At 49.4% G+C, this 15,088-nt stretch overlaps 1 protein-coding gene across 2 annotated transcripts in view; it reads left to right on the top strand.

Moving 5' to 3' along the window:
• Positions 1–15,088, top strand: part of PSD3 (pleckstrin and Sec7 domain containing 3) — a 662,461-nt gene that overhangs the window by 160,974 nt on the left and 486,399 nt on the right. The window lies entirely within an intron of this gene.

Consider the following 15,088-nt stretch of genomic DNA (forward strand, 5'->3'; position numbering starts at 1 on the left):
CTCCCGCTCCCTCTGCGCCTCAGTGTGTGTGTAAACACAGCCCTCTGGGTCTGGTGAGTAGTAGAGGCCTGATTATTCCCCTGGGCCCTGTATAAAGATCTAGTGATGCAGTGTAGACTGTGATCAGCATTGCTGTTTCCTCAGATTGTCAGCTCTTGTGATCAGGCCCCGGCTCCGCGCTCCGGTCTCTCCTGTACAGTGAGGCCTCATTATACACCTGTATAAGGATCTAGTGGCGCAGTGTAGTCTGTTATTCAGCATTGCTGTTTCCTAAGATTGTCAGCTCTTGTGATCAGCCCCCGGCTCCTCGCTCCGGTCTCTCCTGTACAGTGAGGCCTGATTAGGCCCCTGGGCCCTGTATAAGGATCTAGTGACACAGTGTAGAATGTTATTCAGCATTGCTGTTTCCTCAGATTGTCAGCTCTTGTGATCAGGCCCCGGCTCCGCACTCCGGTCTCTCTTGTACAGTGAGGCCTCATTATACACCTGTATAAGGATCTAGTGATGCAGTGTAGACTGTTATTCAGCATTGCTGTTTCCTCAGATTGTCAGCTCTTGTGATCAGGCGCAGGCTCCTCGCTCCGGTCTCTCCTGTACAGTGAGGCCTTATTACACACCTGGGCCCTGTATAAGGATCTAGTGACGCAATGTAGACTGTTATCAGCATTGCCGTTTCCTCAGATTGTCAGCTCTTGTGATCAGGCTCCTCGCTCCGGTCTCTCCTGTACAGTGAGGCCTCATTATACCCCTGTATAAGGATCTAGTGACGCAGTGTAGACTGTTATTCAGCATTGCCGCTTCCTCAAATTGTCAGCTCTTGTGATCAGGCCCCGGCTCCTTGCTCCGGTCTCTCCTGTACAGTGAGGCCTCATTATGCACCTGTATAAGGATCTAGTGACGCAGTGTAGACTGTTATTCTGCATTGCTGTTTCCTCAGATTGGCAGCTCTTGTCATCAGGCCCCGGCTCCTCGCTCCGGTCTCTCCTGTACAGTGAGGCCTCATTATACACCTGTATAAGGATCTAGTGATGCAGTGTAGACTGTTATTCAGCATTGTTGTGTCCTCAGATTGTCAGCTCTTGTGATCAGGCCCCTGCTCCTTGCTCCGGTCTCTCCTGTACAGTGAGGCCTCATTATACACCTGTATACGGATCTAGTGATGCAGTGTAGACTGCTATTCAGCATTGCCGTTTCCTCAGATTGTCAGCTCTTGTGATCAGGTGCAGGCTCCTCGCTCCGGTCTCTCCTGTATAGTGAGGCCTCATTATTCCCCTGTATAAGGATCTTGTGACGCAGTGTAGACTGTTATTCAGCATTGCTGTTTCCTCAGATTGTCAGCTCTTGTGATCAGGCCCCGGCTCCTCGCTCCGGTCTCTCCTGTACAGTGAGGCCTCATTATACACCTGTATAAGGATCTAGTGATGCAGTGTAGACTGTTATTCAGCATTGCTGTTTCCTCAGATTGACAGCTCTTGTGGTCAGGCCCCTGCTCCTTGCTCCGGTCTCTCCTGTACAGTGAGGCCTCATTATACCCCTGTATAAGGATCTAGTGACGCAGTGTAGAGTGTTATTCAGCATTGCCATTTCCTCAGATTGTCAGCTCTTGTGATCAGGCCCGGGCTCCTAGCTCCGGTCTCTCCTGTGCAGTGAGACCTCATTATACCCCTGGGCCCTGTATAAGGATCTAGTGATGCAGTGTAGACTGTTATCAGCATTGCCGTTTCCTCAGATTGTCAGCTCTTGTGATCAGGCCCCGGCTCCTCGCTCCGGTCTCTCCTGTACAGTGAGGCCTCATTATACACCTGTATAAGGATCTAGTGATGCAGTGTAGAAGTTATTCAGCATTGCCGTTTCCTCAGATTGTCAGCTCTTGTGATCAGGCCCCGGCTCCTCGCTCCGGTCTCTCCTGTACAGTGAGACCTCATTATACCCCTGTATAAGGATCTAGTTACACAGTGTATACCATGTGGGGCTGTGCTGTATACCATGGTGCTGTGCTGTATACCATGTGAGGCTGTGCTATATACCATGTGGTGCTGTGCTATATACCATGTGGTGCTGTGCTATATACTGTGTAGTGCTGTGTTATATACCGTGTGGTGCTGTGGTATATACTATGTGGCTGTGTTATATGCCATGGGGGGGTACATTATACATTATATTCTATGGGGGAGGCTGTGTTATATAATATGGGGGGCTACGTTATATTCTATGGGGAGGTGGGCTGTATTATATTCTATTCGGGGTTACATTATATTCTATGGGGGGCTGTATTATCTTTATTATATTCTATCGGGGGTTATCGCATCATACTCTATGAAGGGGCTACATTATACTATATGAGGAGGCTACATTGTATTCTATGGGGGGCTGCATTATATTGTATGGGGACTTTATTATACTATTTGAGGGGGCTACATTATATTCTATTTGGGCTGCATTATACTATGAGGAGGGCTACATTGTATTCTGTTGAGAGGCTACATTATACTATATAAGGGACTGCCATATATTCTATGGAGGGGATGCATTATACTATATGAGGGGGGCTGCATTATATTCTATGGGGGGTTACATTATATTCTGTGGGGTGGCTACATTATGCTCTAAGGGGTGGCTGCATTATACTATAAGAGAGGGGCTGCATTATATTATATGGGGGTTACATTATATTGTATGGCGGGGCTGCATTATACTCTGTGGGGTGGCTGCATTATGCTCTATGGGGTGGCTGCATTATACTGTATTGAGGACTATGGGGAATACATTATACTATATGAAGAACTATGGGGTGCATTATACTATGGGAAGTGAATTGTACTACATGGATGACTGGCGGTGTATTATACTATATGGAGCACTATGAGGAGTGTATTATACTATATGGAGGACTGAGCAGTGTATTTTAATATATGGAGGAGTGTATTATATTCTATGGAGGACTGAGTGTATTTTAATATATGGAGGGCTATTAGGAGTGTATTATACTATATGGAGGACTATGGGGAGTGTATTACACTCCCCATAGTCCTCCATATAGTATAACACACTCCTTTGTCCTCCATATAGTATAATACACTCCCCATAGTCCTCCATATAGTTTATTATACTATATGGAGGACTGAGGAGTGTAGTATACTATATGGAGGACTATGGGGTGTAAACTGTAGATGTGCTGCTGATAACATGATACTGTATGGGGACAGATTGATCCATTAGTGATTGTTCTGTCTCCATCATTCTTTCTCAGACGGTGGAAAGAGGCCGGGAAACAAGTGTTGAACGACTTCAATATTGTCGATCACACTCATTTAGCGTCCTGAACTCAGCGCATGTGAATACAATCGAAATGCTTCTGTGTGATGTGCAATATGTTAGCATTTGGTGCCCCATTTTAAACTTGGCCTAGGGCCCCACTTTACCTAAAACCGGCCCTGCTCATAGACATGACATGATGCAGCATCACAGATCACAATCTCTGCCAGTGCCTCCTATATAAGATACACACACACACACACACCACACTCTTATATGGCCTAATGTTGTGAGTTCATTTTCCCCTTCACTACTGAGGCCCGAGGAACTCCCTCTTCTGGTGAAGAAAGGTAGTGAGCCTGATTGTCAAACACCTGGGGCTGATGATGATGACTGGCTGAGTGGAGTTAATGACTGGATATAAGGCTGCCGACGCCCTTCTGGCCTGCGGGTGATTTCTCTGTGGACTTCTAGGAAACCAGTCTGATTCCTGCTCATCTAAAGCTAAGATTTCTGCTTTGCCTTTTTGCATTAGTGTTTTGTTTTCCTTGCTTTTCTGGATTCTGCCATTCCCTGCTGGGGTGAGCTGAATCTCCTTTTGCCTGTTGCTCTGTCTTCAGAATATTCCTGAGTACTGACATAGCTTTTTTGAAGCCTAGCGTCTTCAGGGCCTTTTTTACTGTCAGTTTGTTGGCTCTTATTTTCATAGGGTTTTTTACGGATTGCAGACAGCAGCCTTCCTGTCCTTTCCTATCTAAGCTAGCGTGGGCCCCATCTTTGCTCAGTCTATCTTTCTGTCTGTGTTTTGTTCTTTCTTCTTGCTTCACCGTCATTATATGTGGGGGGCTGCCTTTTGCTTTGGGGTCTGCTCTGGGGCAGTTTAGATTTCCCTTTCTGTCTTTAGGCTATGTAGTCCTCCGGCTGTGATCGAGGGGCCTAGGGCATCGTAGGAGCACCCCACGGCTACTGCTAGTTGTGTTGATAGGTTCAGGGGTCTGCAGTCCGATAGCTGCCAACTTCTCTGGTTTTTGGACTTAGCTAGCATTTCTATTTTTGCCTCCTACGGTGACTCAATCATAACAGAATCACCCGCCATACCGCAGATTCTAGGGTACTCAATAGCAGGAAAGAATTGTAAAAAAAAAAAAAAAAAAAAAAGGGTGTGTATATTTTTTCCTCTATATCTCTGAGGCAGTAGGGGGAATTTTTTTTTCTCTCAATGGAGATAAAGCAATTGTCTGATCGTGTGGAGCAGCTCGCTGCGGAAGTGCGGGAAATTTCCGCCTACCTTGCTCATTCACATGCTGCTGAACCAAAGATTCCTACACCTGATGTATTTTTTGGGGATCGGTCTAAATTTTTGAATTTCAAAAATAATTGTAAATTATTTTTTGCCTTGAAGCCTAACTCGTCAGGGAGCTCTGCGCAGCAGGTTAAAATTGTCATCTCTTTGCTGCGTGGCGATCCCCAGGATTGGGCGTTTTCTTTGAAACCAGATTATCCTATTCTGACTAAAGTGAACGCATTTTCTCAGGCCTTGGGGTTGTTGTATGACGAACCTAATGCCATTGATCAGGCTGAAAAGACCCTGCTGGCATTGAACCAGGGTCGTGATTCTGCAGAATTGTACTGTCAAAAATTCCGAAAGAGGGCAGTACTTACTACCTGGAATGATAATGCCTTGGCTGCTCTCTTTCGGAAGGGGTTGTCAGAAGCCATAAAAGATACTATGGTGGGATTTCCTGTTCCCTCTTGTCTTGACGATTCTATGTCTTTAGCCATTCAGGTTGAGCGGCGTTCACGCGAACGCAGGATTGCACGAGAGGTGTTGCCACCTGTTGAACAAATGTCTGAACCTATGCAATGTGATAGAGTTTTTTCCAGAGAGCAGCGTCAGGAGTTCAGAAGGCGTAATAAGTTGTGTTTTTTCTGTGGAGATGCCTCGCATATTATTTCTGTCTGTCCTAAACGCGAGAAACGCTTTGCACACACGTTTTCTGTTGGTGGTGTTCAACCTAAGTTTCTTCTGGCTATTACTCTGATCTGCTCCCTGTCCACATTTTCCGCCAAGGCTTTTGTGGATTCGGGAGCAGCTCTAAACCTAATGGACTTGGATTTTGCTAAACGTTGTGGATTTCCGATGACACCTCTGCAGACGCCTATCCCTTTGAGGGGGATTGATGCTACTCCTTTGGCTAAAAATAAACCTCAGTTTTGGACCCAGGTAGTAATGCGGGTCGCCCCAGACCATCAAGAAAATTGCAGGTTTTTGGTGTTACATAATCTGCATGATACTATTGTTCTGGGGTTTCCCTGGTTACAAATTCATAATCCAGTTTTGGATTGGAAATCTGTGTCTGTGGTGAGTTGGGGTTGTCGGTGTGCCTTTAGTGAGGCTCCGGTGTTTTCCACCTCTCCTCAGTCGCATGATGTTCCTGATTATTTGGCGGACTTTTATGATGTATTTAGTGAGAATGAGTCTGCGGCTCTGCCTCCTCATAGGAGTTATGACTGTGCTATTGAACTGAGCCCGGGGTGTAAATTTCCCAAGGGTTGGCTCTTCAATTTATCTGTACCCGAGCACGAGGCTATGCGATCCTATATTAAGGAGGCGTTGGAGAAGGGTCATATTAGACCATCCTCGTCACCCTTAGGTGCCGGTTTTTTTTTTGTAGCCAAAAAGGATGGATCATTAAGACCTTGTATTGATTATCGTGCTCTCAACAAAATTACTGTTAAATATCAGTATCCGTTACCCCTGATTTCTGATCTATTCTCCAGAGTTAAAGGTGCTTGCTGGTTTACCAAGCTTGACCTTAGGGTGTTAGGGTCGGCGGAACGCACCAGATATAAATAATGGAAGGCGCGTTCGCCGCCCGGGGTCCACCGTGCGGTAGATGACAAGACCGCTGCTGGACAATGGCAGATACGCTAGAAGTGCGATACAGCGCTCGGGTTAACGTCACCCGAGAGCCTGAGAGCGGACTCTGTTTAGTCACAGAGACGCCAAAGTATGAACTAGACGTAAAGGCTGAACCTGTTAGCTGCACAGGTCAGCCGGCGTGTGGCGTCGCAGCCGCGAACACCAAAAGCTGCTACTACTGCAGCGCGGCCGTAACTGAAGCCGCTAAGCGACGATGCCGGAGGAGCCGGGCACCGACGGACGCTAGTGTAGGTGAGGAAGGCTCAGTGGCGTGTAGCCTGCCACAATCTGGAGCTGACTAACCCAACATACTGTCACCATTCGTAATATCCGAGGGAAGGGGTTTCATAATAAGTCAGACACCAGTCCATGCATCCATCACCATACACACACAGCATAATATGCTACACTAGCGCATGGCCGAGCCGCTATGCAGGCTTTTTATAGCCATGCGCTTCCGGGACCTTCCAGTACTATAGGAAGGACCAATCAGATTCGACATAGGACCTTCACATGTGACCCCTGCTCTCCACTGAGAGGACAAGTTGCGGGCATGCTCAGTGGCACGGCGCGAGGACTTAGCCTCTAGAGCAGTTCCCTGCAAAGCAGGTTGCGTTATCATTGCTGCACCAGAGGTGGCAGCAACATCCAGGCTCACAGAACGAGTCTGCGGGGAATGCCTGGTTCGCCGAGATTGCTGAGCAGGAGTCCGAGCGGTCGGAGGAGAATGGGAGACCGCAGGATGTCTGGCTCTGGATTCCCGCTGTGCAGTGCCAGGAATCCGACGCCTAACATTACCCCCCCCCCCTAGGGCCCCCCCCTCTCTGAGCCTCACTGCGCTCAAAGGCCGCGATCAGGAGCGGTGCGTGAATATTTTCCACCGGCTCCCAGGTCCGAGCCTCGGGCCCATGACCCTTCCAGTCCACCAAATAAAATTTTTTGCCACGGACAAACCTGCGCCCCACGATGGCGTTAACCTCAAACTCATCAGACGATAAGTCTGATGACCCGGCAGATGACTCAGAAAACCGGACCATGTGAACTGGTTTGAGGAGGGACACATGGAACACGTCCGAAATGGCCAAATGTGGAGGTAGAGCCAGGCGGTAGACCACCGAGCTAAGTCGCTCGAGGACCTTGAATGGTCCAATGTATCGCGGTGCGAACTTGGGAGACTCAACCCGCAGTTTAATGTTTCGGGTGGAGAGCCATACCATGTCGCCAGGGGAGAAGCTTGGCGCAGGCCGCCGATGCATGTCGGCGGACGCCCTCATCCTTTCTTTAGATGCCCAGATAGCATCCTGAGTGCGATCCCAAATGTCCCGGGCCTCCACTGCCCAGTCTGCCACCCTGGAGTCAGTGGAGGACACTGGCATCGGAACAGGGACACGTGGATGTTGGCCATAGTTTAGGAGAAAGGGCGTCTGACCAGTGGAATCAGCCACCGCATTGTTTAGGGCAAATTCTGCCCAAGGTAGCAAGGATGCCCAGTCATCCTGCCTGGCAGAGACAAAATGTCGTAAATAGGTGACCAAGGTCTGATTGGCTCTCTCGACCAAGCCATTCGTCTCGGGATGGTAAGCGGAGGATAGATTTAGCTCGATGCTGAGTAAACTGCAGAGCTCCCTCCAAAACCGAGACGCAAACTGGGGACCACGGTCACTCACGATTTTGTCCGGCATGCCATGTAGACGGAATACGTGTTTAATGAACAAGGTGGCCAGACCTCGAGCGGAAGGCAGGCATGCGAGTGGCACCAGATGCACCATTTTGGAAAAATGGTCGGTGACCACCCAGATGACCGTACTGCCACCAGACTTGGGCAGGCCAACTATGAAGTCCATGCCAACCATCTCCCATGGTCTATCCGCCACTGGCAGGGGAAACAACAGCCCCGCCGGCCTCTGTCTAGAGGGTCTGTTCCGAGCACACGAAACACATGCCTGCACGTACTCCTTGACATCTCGAGCCATTTGTGGCCACCAATATGACCTTGCCAGGAGTTCGGCGGTCCGTTTTTTACCAAAATGGCCACCCACTCTGGAGGCATGTGCCCAGGCGAGGACCTCCGGCCGTAGCTGAGGAGGCACCAAGGTCTTGCCCGGTGGTACCGACTCGAGCGCAACTGGAGCCACGGTCGTAAAACTCTCCGGCGGGAGAATTAACCGAGGCTCAGCTTCTCCTTCCTCCGCTGAGACCACTGAACGTGAGAGAGCATCCGCACGGACGTTCTTCTCTCCAGAGAGGTAGTGGAGGGTGAAGCGGAATCGTGAGAAGAAGAGCGACCACCTGGCCTGACGGGAATTCAGGCGTTGGGCTGTCTGTAGATAGACCAGGTTTTTATGGTCCGTATATACCAGAAAGGGAAACCGGGCTCCCTCCAGGAGATGTCTCCATTCAGAAAAAGCCAACTTCATGGCTAGCAGCTCCCTGTCGCCGATGGAGTAATTTTTCTCCGCCGGTGAGAAGGTCTTGGAATAGAAGAAGCAGGGGTGCTTCCGACCTTGAGCATCCTTTTGATAAAGGACTGCTCCTGCACCGACGGAAGAAGCGTCTACCTCAAGGATAAACGGCTTATCCACATCGGGACGATGTAATATGGGAGCGCCAGCAAAATGTGATTTTATAGCCGAGAAGGCCTTGGAGACATGTTCTGACCAAGCATTGGGGTTAGCTCCTTTCTTGGTGAGAGCAACCAAAGGAGCCACCAGTGTGGAAAAGTGTGGTATGAACTGGCGGTAGTAATTCACGAACCCCAAAAAGCGCTGCACCGCTTTGAGGGAATGGGGTTCCTGCCAGTCCATTACCGCTTGTAGTTTGGCCAGATCCATGGCCAGCCCCTGGGCCGAGATGATATAGCCCAGGAACGGCAAGGACTCCTGCTCAAACTGGCACTTCTCTAGCTTGGCAAATAACGAGTTCGCCCGCAGACGGTCAAAGACCCTGCAGACGTCTCTCCGGTGGGTGGTCAAATCTGGCGAAAAGATGAGTATGTCATCCAGATAGACCACCACCGAGGTAGAGAGCATGTCGCGGAAGACGTCGTTGACAAAATCTTGGAAGACAGCTGGGGCATTACAAAGGCCAAAGGGCATAACCAGGTATTCGTAATGGCCATCCCTGGTATTAAAAGCTGTCTTCCATTCGTCTCCTTCGCGAATGCGGATCAGGTTGTATGCACCCCGCAGATCTAGTTTAGTAAAGATCCGGGCCCCCCGCAACCTGTCAAATAACTCCGAGATCAACGGTAGGGGGTATTTGTTTTTAACCGTGATAGCATTGAGACCTCGGTAGTCGATGCAGGGGCGTAGCTCTCCGTTCTTCTTCTGTACGAAGAAGAATCCGGCACCAGCCGGTGACACCGATTTTCTGATGAAACCCCTAGCCAGGTTCTCCCGGATATACTGGGACATAGCCTCCGTCTCAGGGAGTGATAAAGGGTAAACACAGCCTCGGGGAGGCTCTGTGCCTGGCAGGAGATCAATCGGGCAATCATAGGAACGGTGCGGTGGGAGCGTCTCCGCAGACTTCTTAGAGAAGACGTCCGCGTAATGGTGGTAGGGTTTGGGGAGTGAGGAGAGATCCGCAGGCACTTCTGTGGAAGCCACCTGAACGCTGCCCCTCAGGCACCTTCCCTCACAGTCCTTGCCCCAGCCCAGTATCCTCCCTGAAGCCCAGTCAATATGCGGGGAGTGGCAACGAAGCCAGGGAACTCCGAGGAGCACCTGATCGATGCCATTGGGCATAATTAGCAGGGACAGAGTCTCCCGATGTGAGGGTGAAATAGAGAGTCCGAGTGGGGCTGTCTGATGGGTCACCTGAGATGGTAATGGTGCCCCATTTACCACCCTGATGGTCAGAGGTTGGGGGAGTATCACCAGAGGGATAGCGTGTCTCTGGGCAAAAGTCGAGGACATAAAGTTCCCCTCGGCCCCGGAATCCAGGGTGACCTCTGCCTCCCAGGAGGAGGACCCACTATCTAATGTACCCTGGAACACCGGTTTGGGTGAAAAGGGTCCCACCTTGGATTGACCACCACCTACGGCCACTGAACGTGGTCGTCTTTTCGGCCGCTGAGGGCATGTGCCAGCCGAGTGGCCCAACTGTCGGCACTGATAACAGCGCACAGAGGTTCGCATCGGACGCAACTTAGTGCCGGTGCGAGACACCTCCATAGGCTCAGAGGAGAGGTGCTCCTGTGCGGGAAATTTCAGCGGCTCAGTAAAGGTGGGAGCCAAATTAACCCTACGTTTGGATTGCGCTCGTTCCAACCCGCGCTCCGTGTAGCGGAGATCAATGCGGGTGGAAACGGCGATCAACTCCTCCAAACTGGTGGGAATCTCCCTAGTAGCTAGAGCATCTTTTACGTGCTCAGCCAGGCCTCTCCAAAACACCGGGACCAACACTTTGTCCGACCACTCTAACTCGGAAGCCAGTGTCCGAAACTGGACAGCATGATGGCTAACCGAAAGTGACCCTTGTGTTAAAGATAACAGTTGGAGAGCCGTATCGTGGGTGACCCGTGGTCCCAAGAAGACTTGCTTCAGAGCCGCGAGGAACTGAGCAGCCCCCTGTACCACGGGATCACCACGTTCCCACAATGGCGTGGCCCACTGTAATGCCCGGCCAGACAACAGAGAGACAATAAATCCCACCTTAGCCCGCTCCGTAGGGAACCGTGCAGCCAGCAACTCCAGCTGGATGGAGCACTGACTAACGAATCCCCTACAGGAGGCACTATCACCCGAAAACTTATCGGGGAGCGGGAGGCGAGACATTGTCGGCAGGGGCAAAAGTGTGGGCGCACGTGAGACAGCCTCAGCGACTGTCTGAGCAGCAGCTAGCGCAGCATTCGCAGCTGAGTTGGTGCTCTCAATAGCCGCCAACCTGCTCTCCAGCTGCCGAATGTAGCGCTGCAGCTGCTGCACGTCTGCCATTGCCAGCCAGACCCTGGCGCTAGTGTAATGTTAGGGTCGGCGCGAGGACTTAGCCTCTAGAGCAGTTCCCTGCAAAGCAGGTTGCGTTATCATTGCTGCACCAGAGGTGGCAGCAACATCCAGGCTCACAGAACGAGTCTGCGGGGAATGCCTGGTTCGCCGAGATTGCTGAGCAGGAGTCCGAGCGGTCGGAGGAGAATGGGAGACCGCAGGATGTCTGGCTCTGGATTCCCGCTGTGCAGTGCCAGGAATCCGACGCCTAACATAGGGGGGCGTATAATCTTATTCGCATTAAGCATGGGGATGAATGGAAGACGGCGTTTAATACTCCGGAGGGACATTTTGAGTACCTGGTGATGCCTTTTGGGCTCACTAATGCCCCTTCTGTCTTCCAGTGCTTCATGAACGATATTTTCCGAGATTTTGTCGATAAATTTTTGATTATCTATCTGGATGATATTTTGATCTTCTCCAAGGATTGGGATTCTCATGTGGAACATATTCGGACTGTGTTCCGGATCTTGAGGGAGAATTCCCTGTATGTCAAAGGATCTAAATGCCTTTTTGGAGTACAGAGAATTTCTTTTTTGGGATTTATTTTGTCCCCGTCATCTATTGAAATGGACCCGGCCAAGGTACAGGCCATTTACGATTGGGTTCAGCCCACTTCTTTGAAGGCCCTCCAGAAGTTTTTGGGTTTTGCTAATTTTTATCGGAAATTTATAGCAACATTTTCTAGTATTGCCAAGCCATTGAGTGATTTGACTAAGAAGGGTGCTGATGTGTTAAATTGGTCTCTGGAGGCTGTTTCTTCCTTTCAGGAGCTGAAGCGAAGATTCACCTCCGCCCCGGTTTTGCGGCAACCTGATGTCTCACTTCCGTTCCAGGTAGAGGTGGATGCTTCTGAGATTGGTGCAGGAGCTGTTTTGTCCCAAAAGGATCCTGTAACATCTAAAATGAATCCCTGTGCTTTCTTTTCCCGAAAGTTCTCTCCATCTGAACATAACTATGATGTGGGGAATCGGGAACTGTTAGCCATGAAATGGGCATTTAAGGAGTGGAGACATTGGTTGGAGGGAGCTAAGCATCAAGTCGTGGTCCTCACTGACCACAAGAATTTGATTTACCTAGAGTCGGCTAAGCGCTTGAACCCTAGACAGGCTAGGTGGGCCTTGTTTTTTACACGTTTTGATTTTGTGGTTTCTTTTCTTCCTAGAACTAAGAATGTCAAGGTTGACGCTCTCTCTAGGAGCTTCTTTGCTGATTCTCCTGTGGTGACCAAGCCTGCTACCATCTTAGGCGAAGGGGTAGTTCTTTCTGCCATCTCGCCCGATTTGAGACGTGCTCTGGAAGAGTTCCAGGAGGACAAACCTGAGCGTTGTCCCAGTGGAAAGTTGTATGTTCCTGACCAGTGGAAGAAGAGAGTGATGTCTGAAGTTCATTGCTCTGCTTTGGCTGGTCATCCAGGTATTTTTGGTACTAGAGATCTGGTGAGTCGGTCTTTTTGGTGGCCCTCCTTGTCTCGTGATGTCAGGAATTTTGTGCAGTCCTGTGGGACGTGCTCCCGGTCTAAATCGTGTTCTCGCTCTAGTGGGTTGTTGATGCCTTTGCCTGTCCCCAAGAGGCCATGGACCCATATTTCAATGGATTTCATCTCTGATATGCCTGTCTCTCAAAGGATGACTGTTATTTGGGTGATTTGTGATAGGTTCTCTAAGATGGTTCATCTTGTACCACTCCCTAAGTTGCCGTCTTCCTCTGAATTGGTGCCCCTGTTTTTACAACAGGTGGTTCGCTTGCACGGGATTCCTGAGAACATTGTTTCTGACAGAGGAGTCCAGTTTGTGTCTAGATTTTGGAGAACTTTCTGTTCCAAGCTGGGAATTCAGTTGTCCTTCTCCTCTGCTTTTCACCCTCAGACCAATGGGTAGACAGAGAGAACAAACCAGACCTTGGAGTCATATTTGAGATGTTTTATTTCTGCTGATCAGGATGATTGGGTTTCATTTTTGCCCTTGGCCGAATTTGTTTTAAATAATAGAGCTAGTTCTTCTACTTTGATGTCTCCTTTTTTTTGTAACTTTGGGTTTCATCCTCGATTTTCTTCAGGGCAGGTGGAGCCCTCTGCCTGCCCAGGGGTTGACACTGTGGTGGAGAGAATGCACCAGATCTGGGACCAAGTGGTGGATAAGTTATCTCTCTCCCAGGAAAAGGCCCAGCGGTTTTCCAACCGACATAGGACCATTGGTCCCCAATTAAAGGTTGGTGATATGGTGTGGTTATCATCAAAAAATATTGCTATGAAGGTGGCTTCTCCTAAGTTTAAGCCTAGATTTATTGGACCTTACAAGATTTTGGAGATTATTAATCCGGTCTCTTTTCGTTTGGCTCTTCCTGTCACATTTAAAATCCATAATGTGTTCCATAAATCTTTGTTGAAGAGGTTTGTTGAACCTGTTGTTCCGGGGGTTGCACCTCCAGACCCTGTATTGGTTGAAGGTAACATGGAATATGAGGTAGAGAAAGTACTGGATTCCCGTCTGGCTAGACGGAGACTCCAGTATTTGGTTAAGTGGAAGGGTTATGGTCAGGAGGATAATTCCTGGGTCTCTGCCTCTGATATTCATGCCAAAAGATTGGTGCGTGCCTTTCATCGGGCTCACCCTGATTGCCCTGGTGGCGTGGTTGAGGGTTCGGTGACCCCTCCTCAAGGGTGAGGTACTGTTGTGAGTTCATTTTCCCCTTCACTACTGAGGCCCGAGGAACTCCCTCTTCTGGTGAAGAAAGGTAATGAGCCTGATTGTCAAACACCTGGGGCTGATGATGATGACTGGCTGAGTGGAGTTAATGACTGGATATAAGGCTGCCGACGCCCTTCTGGCCTGCGGGTGATTTCTCTGTGGACTTCTAGGAAACCAGTCTGATTCCTGCTCATCTAAAGCTAAGATTTCTGCTTTGCCTTTTTGCATTAGTGTTTTGTTTTCCTTGCTTTTCTGGATTCTGCCATTCCCTGCTGGGGTGAGCTGAATCTCCTTTTGCCTGTTGCTCTGTCTTCAGAATATTCCTGAGTACTGACATAGCTTTTTTGAAGCCTAGCGTCTTCAGGGCCTTTTTTACTGTCAGTTTGTTGGCTCTTATTTTCATAGGGTTTTTTACGGATTGCAGACAGCAGCCTTCCTGTCCTTTCCTATCTAAGCTAGCGTGGGCCCCATCTTTGCTCAGTCTATCTTTCTGTCTGTGTTTTGTTCTTTCTTCTTGCTTCACCGTCATTATATGTGGGGGGCTGCCTTTTGCTTTGGGGTCTGCTCTGGGGCAGTTTAGATTTCCCTTTCTGTCTTTAGGCTATGTAGTCCTCCGGCTGTGATCGAGGGGCCTAGGGCATCGTAGGAGCACCCCACGGCTACTGCTAGTTGTGTTGATAGGTTCAGGGGTCTGCAATCCGATAGCTGCCAACTTCTCTGGTTTTCTGGACTTAGCTAGCATTTCTATTTTTGCCTCCTACGGTGACTCAATCATAACAGCCTAATATGTCATATGAGGCCTGTATACCGACTGTACTGACCGCACTGTTTGCCGTACCTAGGCAGAGAGTGCGGTCTGTACAGTATCTAAGAGGCCAATACGTCTTATGGGGGCCTAATAGAAGGCCGACACTCAGTATGTCTTATAGGGGGCTTAATAGGAGGCCGACTCTTAGTATGTCCTATAGGAGGCCGACAGTCTGTATGTCTTATAGGGGGCCTAATAGTAGGCCGACAGTCTGTATGTCTTATAGGAGGCCTAATAGGAGGCCAACAGTCTGTATGTCTCATAGGAAGCCTAATAGAAGGCCGACAGCCTGTATGTCATATATGAGGCCAATATGCCTTATATACCACAATATCGGCATCCTATATACTGTACATACCACATTCTCAGCCTCTTATAGAAAGTATCTGTTATAGGAGACCGAGAGTGCGGTCTGTACAGTTGC

This window comes from Dendrobates tinctorius, unplaced genomic scaffold (genome assembly GCF_039654945.1).
Source record: "Dendrobates tinctorius isolate UK_male_01 unplaced genomic scaffold, ASM3965494v1 ptg000011l, whole genome shotgun sequence".
Taxonomy (NCBI): domain Eukaryota; kingdom Metazoa; phylum Chordata; class Amphibia; order Anura; family Dendrobatidae; genus Dendrobates; species Dendrobates tinctorius.